The following is a 14,123-nucleotide window of genomic DNA, read 5'->3' on the forward strand; positions in this document are numbered from 1 at the left end:
TTCAGCCATATGAGGGTAAAAATTTTAAAACATACTATAAAATTACACTTGGAGGTTGTCAAAAAGACAAAATGAAAGTGAAAAGACTAATGGTTGAAATGGCTCTGACCACTATGGGACTTCACATCTGAGGTCATCTGTCCCCTATAACTTGGAACTACTTGAACCTAACTAACCTAAGGACATCACACACTTCCATGCCTGAGGCAGAATTCGAACCTGTGACTGTAGCAGTCACGTGGTTCCGGACTGAAGCGCCTAGAACCTCTCTGTCACAGTGGCCGTTGCATAAGTTAAAATACAAAAGGCTGATTTGTTGATTAATTAAAATATTGTCACAGAGGAAGTGGCAAATGAATGTTTTGCAAAATATAAAAGGCAGACAGAGAGTTGCATGAGTCAAAAGGTAAAAGCTGATGTGTCAACAGATTAACATAGAGACATAGACGAGTGAAATGATGAGTGGGTGTAGACTGACAGGGACAATGCAAACGATGATGTTTACTTGGTGGCAATATTGTAAGAATCAAATGAATATATACCCACAGTCTGCAACATAATCATAAAGAAAAACACATCACACTCTCTACATGTGGGAATTAAATATTAAAATTACACACTGCAGTACATACAATAATGAGTTAATGATGGGTCCACATTTTTGCAAGTATGTATACTATTGTGTAGATGCAAAAAGGCAAACCAATAATTGATTACTTATTTTTCTGCAAGCAGGGGAACAGAGCTCAGAATGCCAATTGGATTCAAAAATTTTAGTCAATTGCCTTGAGAGGTAGACATATCTCACTAAGACAAAGGTTCAAAATTATGGGGTACTGTATCTGCTACTGTGTTAGGCCAGTTAAAACAAAATACAGAGATAGAACCATTGCTGTTGAACCACTTCAACAATTCACCGAGAATTTTCTGTAGGCCACACATGGTGACTATGTAGATTAATTAATGATGCCACTTCTTTTAAAGGCTGCTACTTCAGTAAAGAGGACTGCTCAAGGAAATCCCATAATTGTGATGATCTGATGCAACAACCATCAACCAAATCCTTCCCATAGAGGGAAATCCACTGTTGACAATCCTTGCACTCACTGCAGGTGTTAGGGATAATAGGGGTTGTCATGCAGGATACACATAATTGTACTTTGATTTAAATTGTGTTGGTGGGCCACTTGCCTGGAGCTTGTATTACGGTTTGTCTCAGTATCCCGTAGAACCCAGACATCCCAATCTGCTGTACGCACATTACACTGCCTCCCTGTATGTTAATCTGTCTGAAAGGACACATGATCACACAAACTCCCAAAAAGGCCTCAAAATGTTGTGTGATGTGGTTGGTGCCCGGGCACTTGATTTGGTATAGTCATGCTGCCTCTGGACCACCTCAGCTTGTTCTCGACATAAATCAAACTACTGCCCTGAATGCACTTGAGCAGATGATTGCTATCATCTTTCTTTGCTGAAGTATTCATTCACATGGTGATGTTGTATTGGTTGTCTGCATGTCTGCCCATCACCAAGACCCAGCAGGTGTTGCTGTGTTACACAGTATAGCCTTTACATGGAACAACATACTCTGAAGTATACTGAGCAGGAGCTGATGTTAAAGTGTTAAAATCACTCTCAGGTGGTCAATATAAGTATTGAATAATAAAATTGACTGTGTGAGAGCCTTTATCAGTGAAAAATTCACGCCTACTGAAGGAAAAAAAACTGTTGTCATTTTTGGCATTATTGGGTATTTAGAAAGAAAAGCCTCAATAGATAAGGTAAATAGTCTCTATAGTGTGTGTTTCACAACTCATGTTATATACTTCTAGGTGCTGTGGAGGGGACAAGTAGATAGACTTTTGTCAAAGAACCCATACTGAGAAATGTACCATTTGAATAGAAAGTGAATTTTTTTTGGTTGGGATCTAGTACTTAACATGTGTCATCTGCTTGAAAGAGTTGATCTTGCCTGTTGCTGTAGAAAACAAGAATAAACAGAAGTTCTTGCGTTACAAATACTGACAAGTAGATAGTAATGCCCAAATTAATTCATGCCACACACGCTCTTGAGTTTCTGTCTTACTTATTTCCAGGTAAACTGTACAAAGTTGGCACAATGTGTGCCTTTTAGAATTCATTTACTAAACTGAACGGCATGGATGCCACATCGATACTTCAAGCAAAATTGGGAGTACAACAATGATTCCTCAAGGGTCTTATGTACACTTTGCTACAATAACACAACAGTGAAAAACAGAAAATTAAAGAATTACACTAAATTTTGTACATTAAATAATGCTGAATAAATTGTAAAATAAAATGTTATTACATAACATATTAATTTTGTTGCAGAGTAGTCTCATTCACAATGAAAATAGATATGTGAATACAACAACCCAGAACATAGTGGAAGAATGGCCAGTTCGAGCTCACAAGGGAACCTTCATTGACTTCCTTGCTGCAACAGAGGAGGCTGACGATGATATACAATGTTTGTCAATTTGTAATTAAATTGTTTAAGAATACTAATGTATGCCACACAATAAAGAAATAAAATAAACACTCTCACTTGAGGTATAAGGAATATATTCTATAGCTTTACATCATGGTCCCATTTTCCAAAGTGTAGCATTACTGATATTGCCCACATTTGGTGATCTTTAGGATTGTTGTTGACTTGCTATTAGCTGTTCTATTAATTAATGTGACAGAAACTGCTGGCAACAAAACTTAAAGAAGCAGTAACGCCATAGCTGTTATGTTTCACTGTGTGCCTATTTCCAATTGTGTGGTTTTTTTTTTTTTTTTTTTTTTTTTTTTTTTTTTTTTTTTTTTTTTTGCATATAGTATGTATTCATTGACAAAATAGAAAGGTATTCTTACAAGCAACAGTTTTATTTTGCTTACACATTGCTCCCAAGCTGGTATTGGGAACATGAAATGAACTGTACAGTTTCATTGGCTTCTTTTAAAGCAAAGCCATGTTATGTGAAAGAACCCTTAAATTTATACAGTTTCTGCTAGAATGGTTATGTACAACTTCACTTTTATTGAACTTGTTTTTATTTTCCTCTGGAAACAATAGTATTTTGAGTACATAAATATTGCAGAAAGTTAAAATTTTAATTTTTTTAACTGGCCTACAGCTGTTTGATCATCTTGCATTAGTCGTTGTTCTAATGGTTACATTTTTCAGTTTGAATATTTCTTTTGCATCACTTGACTGACCTCATATTTCAATTCCATACGTCATGATGGCATCAAGATATGAAAAATACAGCATTCACATAGCACCATCTGTTACTAGCTTTTTGATGTTCTCGAGAACAAATATAGTTGAACTCCATTTGTGTTGTGATACCAATTCAGTCTTTCCACAGTGAACTGTTATCAGTGGTGAGGCATAAGAATTGTGCTTTTTGAAGTATATGTGTACTATTCATACCTGTTACTGAGATTACTCCTGTAGTCTTCTTCCGTTGTTCCCAAACAGTATTGTTTTAGTTTTCTCTCTACTGAGAGTAAATCTATTGATTCCAAGCCATTCAGTGATTGAGTCAAATATCATTTTGCTTTATGTTACGGCATCAACTAAATTTGTAGCACTGGTTATGCTAGTGGTAATGCCTGCAGAAAGAATTATGTCACTTTCAGTATTAAAAGCTAAGTATGTTTATCTCTGCAAATTTATCTCAGAAACATTGGGTATCGTAATATGCTGCCTTGTCGTACAGAATGACTAATTTGTCAAAATCCAAGTAAATATTGTTATTGTTCTAATTGTGTTTCTACTGTTTTCTATTTTGCAGGTACGTCTTAATTGTACTAAGAGCTGCTCTTCTAACCCCATACTAATGAAGTCACCTTATTGAAATGTAATGGAAAAATGGAAATGAGCGTTTGGCGTCATTGGCCGGGAGGCCCCTCGCGGGGCAGGTCCGGCCGCCATATCGCAGGTCTTATTACATTCGGCGCCACATTGGGCGACCTGCACGCCGGATGGGGATGAAATGATGATGAACACAACACAACACCCAGTCCCTGAGCGGAGAAAATCTCCGACCCAGCCGGGAATCGAACCCGGGCCCAGAGGACGGCAATCCGTCACGCTGACCACTCAGCTACTGGGGCGGACATTGAAATGTAATGATCAACTAGATCAAAAGCTTTCGATAAGTCACACAGTAGTCACAAAATATACCATACCATAAGGATTTTGCCATTGATCTAATCCCTGTGAAAGATATTCACTCATTCAAATATGCTGAAACTATTGATTTTCCTTTCTGCAGTCCAAATCGTCTGTTATTTATGACACCAGTCTTTTCCTCTTCAAAATATGGAATAAATATGAAGTACTTTATTTTCTCAGGAACTTTGAGAAAATGAGAAAAATGGTTTGCAGTTGACACAGCACATTGGATCTCCATTTTTGTATAGTGGTATGTCTATGGCTATTATCATTCTATCCGGAAAAAAAACTGCCTTTTGTCAGAGATGAATAAACTATGTGGCAAATTTCTTTGGCCATTTCAATTGTTGTTAACTTTAAATTTTTAAATTAGAGTCCATTTAAGTCAGTGGACGTTTAATTATGTAATTTCTTTGTTGCTTTTACTGTGACTTGATCTGTTGTAAGATAGAGATCACGAGTTCACTGAGGAGTGCTTTAGTTCCTGCAGGGAATCAGTTTAGTCGTGTTGTCTAAATCTGTCATATGTTCGTAAAATATTTATTGACAATGCTAGTAACAGCCATGAGACCTTCTGATAATCTGATGATTACTTTTAGCTTTAGTTGTGTGCTATTGGTGTCTGACAAATTTCCCATTTCTTTGTTAACCCTCACACTGCACACTGGGATCCCCTGGAGCCTAGCGTAATTTTATTGTGTATTACAAAGAGTATGTTGGCAACAGTTTATCGAAACATAGTGTTTATTAAGTTGGTAACACTGCCTACACGTATGCGATGTTAACTCATTATGGTATTGTAGATAAACCATTAAATTTTTTTCAATCATACTTAAGCAACAGGGTACAAAGAAACTATCAAAAGTCAACACCCATGAAAGTAAAGAGAGGAATTCCACAAGGCTGAGTGCTTGCCTCTTTCCTGTTCATTGTTTACATCGATGACTTCTCAAATCATGTGCCATGCAACAATGTACTGTATGCTAATGACATGACACTAGTAACAGTGGAGAACATCTGCAAGAAGTCATAGAATACAACAAAGTAGTAATTGAAATGAGCAGTGACTGGTGCAGAATCAACCTTTAATCAATAAACACATTGAAAACTGAAGAAATTTACTTCACCCTGAAACCAATTGAACAGAATACAAAAAATGTCAAGTTACTAGGTTTACATACAGATCAAAAACTTACACGGGACAGACACACAAATTATCTATGTTGCAAACTTGCTCGAACTCTCTTTCTATTACACAAGCTGAGACATGTTATCAGTTTCAGTAAAAATCTGCTAATCTCCACATACTTTGCTCTTTTCAATTCACAACTGCAATATGGGGTATTCCTTTGGGGTAACTCAGTGGGTTCAAGTACCATCTTCAAGTGGCAGAAGAAAGCAGTTAGGTGCATTTTAGAACTAGCACCAATACAAAGTTCCAAAAATCATTTTAAAGAATTAAAGATAATGACACTACCTATTGTATACATTTATAATTGTTTAATATATGCTAAAGAGAGCATAAAGAACTTTAATTTAAGATCTGAAGTGCATGTTCATAATACCCGAAATAATAGTAACATGGACCTACCATACACAAGGCTGACATTAACACAAAAGAGCCATAAACACCTTAGCTTGAAATTTTATAACAAACTCTCAAAGGCTATGAGTGAACTACCGATGAATAACTTTAAGCAAACAATACAAGTGTGGCTCAAATGTACGCCACATTACTCACATGATGAGTTTCTAAACAGTGACACAAAAGAGATATGCTACATGAAACAAAAAACTGCCAAATGAATTATACCTATATGTTTGTGACAGTAATGTACAAACTAAGACTTTTTACATGGATACGTAAGATGTACCATAAATATATCTTGATACTATTGTATATTTAACTGTTATGATATATTATAACTACTATTGTGAATACATAATTGTTGTATTATCAATATCACTTTAGAATGCGTATCTGCTTGCCCTGCACAGGCACAATTATGTACAATAATAATTATCATAATTTAAAAAAAAATGTATTGAACACACAGACGATGCCAATTGTATGGAAAAAATACTGAATGGTAAATAAAGATTCTATTCTATTCTAACATTTTACTGGGGTCCAGTGGACCCCAGTGTGAGGTGCAGGGTAATTCAAATCAAGTGTGCAGTGAGAGGGTTAATTATATTTCACCTACTCCTGACGTTGTTCGATGATAGTAATCTGGTTTCCCACATTTTTGCAGCTTTTAGTTTCTTATTTTATCTTCTTATAACCTTTATAGTGTTAAATGGTCAGGCCTGTGGGGATCTGTGCTAATACCATAAAGATGTTTTAGTTTTATGCAGGACAGTAGTAATCAACTGTGACTTATGCCTTCACTTTTTCTTTATTATCTTTGTTTTACTCAGTAGGCTGTCTTCTATATCTTTTAAGTATGTACCTGGTAAAATATTATATTTATCATTTATATTATCAGACACATACAATTCTGGCCAATTTTCATTCTCCAGTTTTTTCTTCAAAAACTCTCTGATAGAGATGCTACTGTCTGCTGAGACACACATTTGTGAGTATCTACCCTCACAGCATAACTTATAATTAAATTCTATGAACTGTGGTCTGACAGATTCAATCCATTTTTCAGGAACCTCTACCCACTGGAGTCAACCTTTGTAATTATGAAATCAGTGACTGAGTATTTTTGCTTATGCTAGCAAAACCCTTAACAATTTTATGTAAACCATGTGTTCTAAGAAGTAACCACAACACAAGTATCAACAAATGGAGAATGTACAAAGCTATATATGTAACTGTCCTTACCAGAATTACTGTTCTCTCAAGAGTTACTGTCCTGGCAAGAGTCACATTCAATTTAGGGGAGTCTTGATGCAGCTGCACCATCTTGTGCACATACAACTGACCCCCCAGATGCACACCTTTTGTGAGTTCAAATTTCCACCAAGAAAATCCTCACCTTCCTGCAATGACATTTCATTTGCAAAGTTTGCACATAAACCCCAGTTTGAGAACTATAGAGCTTGAAACAACTGCAAACGATAAGGCTATAGATGTAAGTATCTTGTTAAAAGTTTCCACACAGACTTCATTGGAATTGCTGATTCCACACTAGCCTTCCAAACTGACTTTTTTGGGCTATGCATGGAAGTCTCTCTCACTCATTGAAAATGTTTTGCACTTACTCTTCATTGTCTCATATCTTTCACTTTGCAAAGACATTTGCTGTCTTCATACTAATGCCATCTACGGCAGCCGATTTTTCACAGAGTGCTGCATTGAGGAGAGGTATAGATGTCGGTCAGTGAGACATGGCACAAAGTCAGTGTTCCAAAAATCCCAAAGCTGTTCTATAGGATTCAAGTGAGGACTCCGCAGGCTAGTCCATTACAGGGATGTTATTGTCATGTAACCACTCAACCACAGACCATGCATTATGACCAGGTTCTCGACAGTGTTGAAAGATACAATCGCCGTCACCAAACCGCTCTTCGACAGTGGGAATCAAGAAGGTGCTTAAAACATGAGTGTAGCCCTGTGCTGTGATAGTATCATGCAAAACAAGGGGTGCAAGCCCCTATATCAAAAACTCGACCACACCACAACACCACCACCTATGAATTTTACTTTTGGCACTACACACGCTAGCAGATGATGTTCACTGGGCATTCGCCATGCCCACTCCCTCCCATCAGATCCCCACATTGTGTACTGTGATACATCACTCCAAAGAATTTTTCCACTGTTCAGTTGTCCAATGTTTATGCTCCTTACACCAATCGAGGCATCGTTTGGCATTTACCGGTGTGATGTGTGGCTTATGAGCAGCTGCAAGACCATGAAATCCAAGTTTTCTCACCTCCTGCCTAACTATCATAGTAGTTGCAGCAAATCCTGAAGCAGTCTGAAATTCCTGTGTGATTGTCTGGATAGATGTCTCCCTATTACACATTATGACCCTCTTCAACCATCGGTGGTCTCTGTCAGTCAACAGACAAGGTTGGCCTGTTTGCTTTTGTGCTGTACATGCCCCTTCACATTTCCACTTCACTATCATATCTGAAACTGTGGACCTAGGGATGTTTAGGAGTATTGACATCTCAGGTACAGACGTATGACACAAGTGACACTCAATCACGTTACAACATTCGAAGTCCACGAGTTCCTTGGAGCACCCCATCTGTTCTCTCACAATGTCTAATGACTACTGAGATCACTGATATGGAGTACCTGGCATTGGGTGGCAGTGCGATGCACCTAATGTGAAAAATGTATGTTTTCAGGATACTTTTGATCACACAGTGTAACATGAAATGCAAGCTGCACTGTAACAACAGATTCAGCCCTTGAACACTGTTAAACACAGAAAGTTCTCCCTTCACTAGAGGCCACCTTTGCTGCTTGTGCTTTCTTATGGAGCCCACAGCAGATAGTGCACATGTATACATATGTGTATACAAACAAAACTGTTTGAATTGCTCTTTCATTTATAGTATTACATTTAACTGGATGCTGAATGTAATAAATTTTACAAAGTTTTAAAACCGTGATATTCATTTTGAGACACACTGTTGAAGGTATAGCTGGTTAAACTATATTTCGTCAGTCAAGCACCATCTTGTACCATGAAATGGATGTAGTTCGTCTACAGTGGAACATGTGATACAAATTAAGTACCTTTAACATATTAACAAATTTAGCCACCTCAAAAATACAGACTTGCGTTACTTTTCAGTACCTTCTATTTCAAATATTTAGCTTGTAAATGGTCTCCTATAATACAGGCTGACCAAAACAAGAGGCCCTACTTCTTATAAACAACCTACAGACAAGCCACTCATTTACTGTTAAGTACAAAGAAGTAAATTATTATTATGAAAAACAATGTACTGTACATGGAGAATGTCAGCAGTGCACAGAAGGTCCTGAAAATATTCACCATAAACTCAGAGACACAACTAAGCATGTCTCATGTTTCCGGCAACTTTTGTCTATTCATTTGGTAATTGTTTTGTTTTGTTTTGTTTTAGTGCGCAAAAAACAACTGGGCTCATACAGGCACAAGTCAAATTCATTTGGTGTGATTTCCGATATCGCAATGGAAATGTTTTTCTTCAACTCTCCAATTGCAACAGGTAATTACTGTAGACTTTGCCCTTTCAGTTACCCCACAGATAAAAATCACAGGTACACAGATCAGGTGAAGCGTGAGACCATAAACCAGCATAAACTGTATAGTCTTCTTGAAAGCTTCACGGATGTATTGTGGGGTGGTGAATAAGTTGTAAAAAATCTAATTGCTGTATAAATGCTTGCATGTTGAATCCGTTTCAGGCTTTTAGAATGTTGTTAATGCTGTCTTTCGCCGTTCTCAACACTGGCTCTCTATTTACTTTTTTAGCACCCAGAAAGTGATTTAACAATGTGAAGCCTGTAAATAGATTTCCTAGTGCCCACTTCATCTGAGAATACCATTATAGCTGCAGCTTATAGCTCTGAGGAATTATGAGATTGTCCGGGATTTCTAATCAAAAACGATTTTCCAAAATAGTTGAGTATATTCTGAAATTCACTGATAAAAAAAAACACAAGCATCCCTACAACCTAACTAACAGAGCAGTTCAGAGTCTAATGCGCTGATGCAACTATAAATGTCCGAATTAAATGTTACAAAGAATGCTCGCCATAATTTGATGAGAATATTTCATCAAACGCCACGCTAAATATTTGGTAGAATGTCTGTCCCGCGACGGCACGTGAAAATACGACAATACGCAAACTGAAGCTAGATAATGAAAATCATCCCAGAATTAACACTTCACTTGAAATGTTTTCATGGTTCCGTGTATCTCTAGTAACTTAATACGGCACCCGAGGCTGTTTGTAGCAGTGATACCGATGCGACGCGACTCCCGACACAGATGGCGTGTCATTCAGCGTCTGGAGAGAACTGGGGCCTTCCTTCCTCATGCAGCGTTCTTATATATAAAGCCGCGGTGCGGATGGCTAAGGGAACGCCTGATCAAATCGGCTCTCCCAACTAGCCGCTGGGCTAGTAACGCACCACTTCAAGTTACATAATAAATTATAGCTTCTTTTGCTGATGGCCGATGAAGCTCTTAATTTAAATGTGCATTCAGCACGCAGGTAAGTATTGATAATAAATTTTTGACGTGGCTAAGTTAAATATTTTGGGCGAGAGAATTAATTTAATTACACTGCATGCAGTAGACGAGCTCTGAACTGGCCCTTTTGAGATCCGCTATCGCTATAATTTTATAGGTATTCAAAAGAAACTTTTCACATCTTCATAGTCATAGCGGACCTCCAACCTATTTAAATCTAAACATCCTAGCCTTATTTATTAGCCTACTTAATCTATCTTGCTTCCTTCAGTTTTGAGACGAAAACCAGAAAATCATGAATTTCCACTAAAATCTTAATTTGTGAAATCCAAAGTACTGTTTTTATTAAATCATTATGAAAGATGAATCTAAATATAAATTTTGAAATCTCTAGCTCTTTTCTGTTGCGCCAATGATTTTTTCAGAAAAACGTCCAAATTTCGAAAATGGCTGAAGTTATCGAACTGATATTTAACACACATTAATTTAGTATTATTCCTGACATGCTAGAAAAGTTTTAGGTCATTTGCTTGATTTTTAAGGTATTGTGCAACATTTATGACGTCAGAGCTAGTTACAGCAGACTGGCTGGCACACAATGGAGACTGATGTGAATTTACTACAGCGTGAGTAGGCTGCTTCCCTACATCACCCTCAACTTAAATTTTTTTGTTTATGAATGTTAATGAATGAAAAAAAAATTTAATTACAAAAAGGGAAGCAAGAGTACAGTTTAACTCCCTATGAAAAATCAAAATTGAAATATAAACCTGTAGAAACATTAAAGAAAACTGATTACCTACATTAATTATTTAAATTGTAAGCATGTTCACTGCCTTTTAAACAATGTCATTACTCAAAATTTTAAGCAAAGTCAATGAAATATTTTGGCATACATATTGCCTTAGACAAACAAACACATACAAATTGAAAAATTATGAAAATCTTAGATCCATTAAATATATTAAATACATTTTTACATACACAAATTCAAAGAAAATAACATGATACATAAACAGATGATTATCTCTTAGCAGTCTTTTCTAAACCTGAAAGAAAATTTCACAAATAATTTTTACACACGTGGTTGTAGCTGCTTTGGCTGGCGTCCTACACTTTCATTCACAAGGGTAGAGGAGGGGAAGTTGCTATGGTGTGCATCCTTCACGTTCTCTCTAAATTACATGGGGGAAAGGGGAGGGGTCACTGTGAGTTGTGTCCAAGTCACTCCACACTTTCACGCAGCTACCAGGCTGCCATTATCTGGTTTGTCCTGTAGAACAAACAAAACGAGTGCCTCAGACTCTGTTCATTTAATATCTATGAGTGGGTCACAATGAAATGGGGGTATATACATTTTATCCTTCAATATTTTGCTGGAACAAAGTTAACAGAACTTTTTCAATTTTACTCTTACGGTTACTTAACTGTCATAAAATCGTTAAACAAATGGCTCAAAAGGCCTTTGGTCATGTACTAGAGAAAATTTATGCTCCTAAGGCATACAATCATAAATCATATTTCATCTGAATTTATTATTTCTGGGCCGGAACACTGAACCAATGCTCGGTACATTCCTGATACATTCGCATTTTAAGCACTTAACTGACTCATCTTTGATTACCTTATTCTTAGAGATAGTATGAGTATGATTAGTGGTTGTTTTCTCAGCTTCTTTGTACATGTGAGTAACTTTTGGTAATAGTACAGTTGTGAGTGTTCAAAACACACTACGTTTAGTTGACTACTAAATCCACTTATTGGTCCTCTGCTGTTGTCAGTTCCACATCTGCAATTATGTACTTACTTCATCTAAGTGTATTTATACTGAGCTATCAATACAGTTTCACGTCTGTCATTATGTTACTTATTTACTTTGCTAGTGTATGAACTTAAGTAATACTCACTCCATTAACATTTAAAGCATAGGATAGCACATTTATTTCGTACCTAAAGTGTATTGCAGCTGATCAGTTTGCTCACGTGGCAATCCATTTCCACTCGATCGGACGCTGAAACCACAGGTAGTCTCTCTCAGACCTACCACTAAAGTGCATCAAGTAATTATGGACGAGCGTAATGCTAAATTCCTTAAACCTATAGGACACCATGAGCTGCTCTGTCTCATCTAACATAAGGGTACCTATGGTCGCATTCACGCCTCCAACTCATAACCTCAATACGTGTAGGTGTATCCTGTCACACACTACACTAAAATAATGGCCAGCTCCAACCATATAAATACTTCAGGGACGTGTCCTTCACGTCTCAACCACAAACACTGCTCAATTCTATTACACTGCCTTTCCTTGCTACACCAGGTGAGTTTAATCTTACAACTTATCTGCATATTTTTCATAACACTAAGCACTCTCTCTTACTATTTCTTAGTTAGCTCTAATGCATACACTAGGTTTCACTATCACTTCAGATCCTGCTTGTACATGAATTCATATATCTTTTTAAATTACTGTTGGTGGACCATTTCCAATAAAACAACACTTTGTAGTTACTATATTACCTGGGTTCTATACATACTTGTTACTCAAATACACTTTATATCTTAATTACGTCATACTTCTCTATTGTTTGTCACTATTAGGTTTGTCACATTAGGTATTTTTCTTCACTAATCAGTAGATAGAATGATTACATAACTCATGGCTTGATAGCAATGACAGAAAATTTTCATGTCTGGAAAGAAGAGGTCGAAATTTTTGTGGATAGGAAAGATGAAGAATGAGTGAGACCTGAAATGGAAAGAAGATCTCACACAGCTGGGACTGCACAGCTGCCACACTGTGTAGAGGTTACAGAACAACCTCCTCCCTACAGCATTCATTAGCTTAATGCTGGCTTGATAGTCATAATGGAAAATTTTAGTATTTGGAAAGAAAAGGTCGAAATTTTTTAGGACAGGAAAGAGGAAGAATGAGTGAGAGCTGAAAGGGAAAGAAGATCTCACACAGCTGGGACTGCACAGCTGCCACACTGTGTAGACGTTACAGAACAACCTCCTCCCTACAGCATTCATTAGCTTAATGCTGGCTTGATAGTCATAACGGAAAATTTTAGTATTTGGAAAGAAAAGGTCGAAATTTTTTTTTTTAGTGGATAGGAAAGAGGAAGAATGAGTGAGACCTGAAAGGGAAAGAAGATCTCACACAGCTGGGACTGCACAGCTGCCACACTGTGTAGAGGTTACAGAACAACCTCCTCCCTACAGCATTCATTGGCTACCTATGAATCTGCCAGGTCGATCTGAAAATACCTTATGATGCCTTTTTAGAACCTGTCTCAGTTCTTCCTTTTGATTGTCTGAAATCTTATCGATTTCCTGCAATTTAGCTTCTTTTTTGTCCACAATAATTGCTTCTTCTTCTTCTTCTTCTTCTGTGTTTAGCTTACTGTTACTAAGATTAACACCTTCGTCCCAATAACTTCTATTTTTCAGAACTCGTATAGGCAGCTCCCAAGTTTCATGATCAGTTACTACATGTTTATCACTAAAAGGTACTATAATAACTCCGGTTATTGGCAAGACCATCCTTAACTGGCTTCTTTCAAAGTCAACAACACTCTGATATTTTGACAAGAAATCTATGCCAATTAAAACCTCAATACTGAGATTATTTACAATTAAACATGGATGATCAATTAAATTACCATTAATGTTAAAGGGTAGTAAAGCTTCTTGCTTTACCGTTTTTGAAACCTTGCCAGTAGCACCAATTATTCTTAGTCCTGATACCCTCATTACTGTAAGCTTGTC

Source organism: Schistocerca piceifrons, chromosome 11 (assembly GCF_021461385.2).
Source record: "Schistocerca piceifrons isolate TAMUIC-IGC-003096 chromosome 11, iqSchPice1.1, whole genome shotgun sequence".
Lineage (NCBI taxonomy): Eukaryota > Metazoa > Arthropoda > Insecta > Orthoptera > Acrididae > Schistocerca > Schistocerca piceifrons.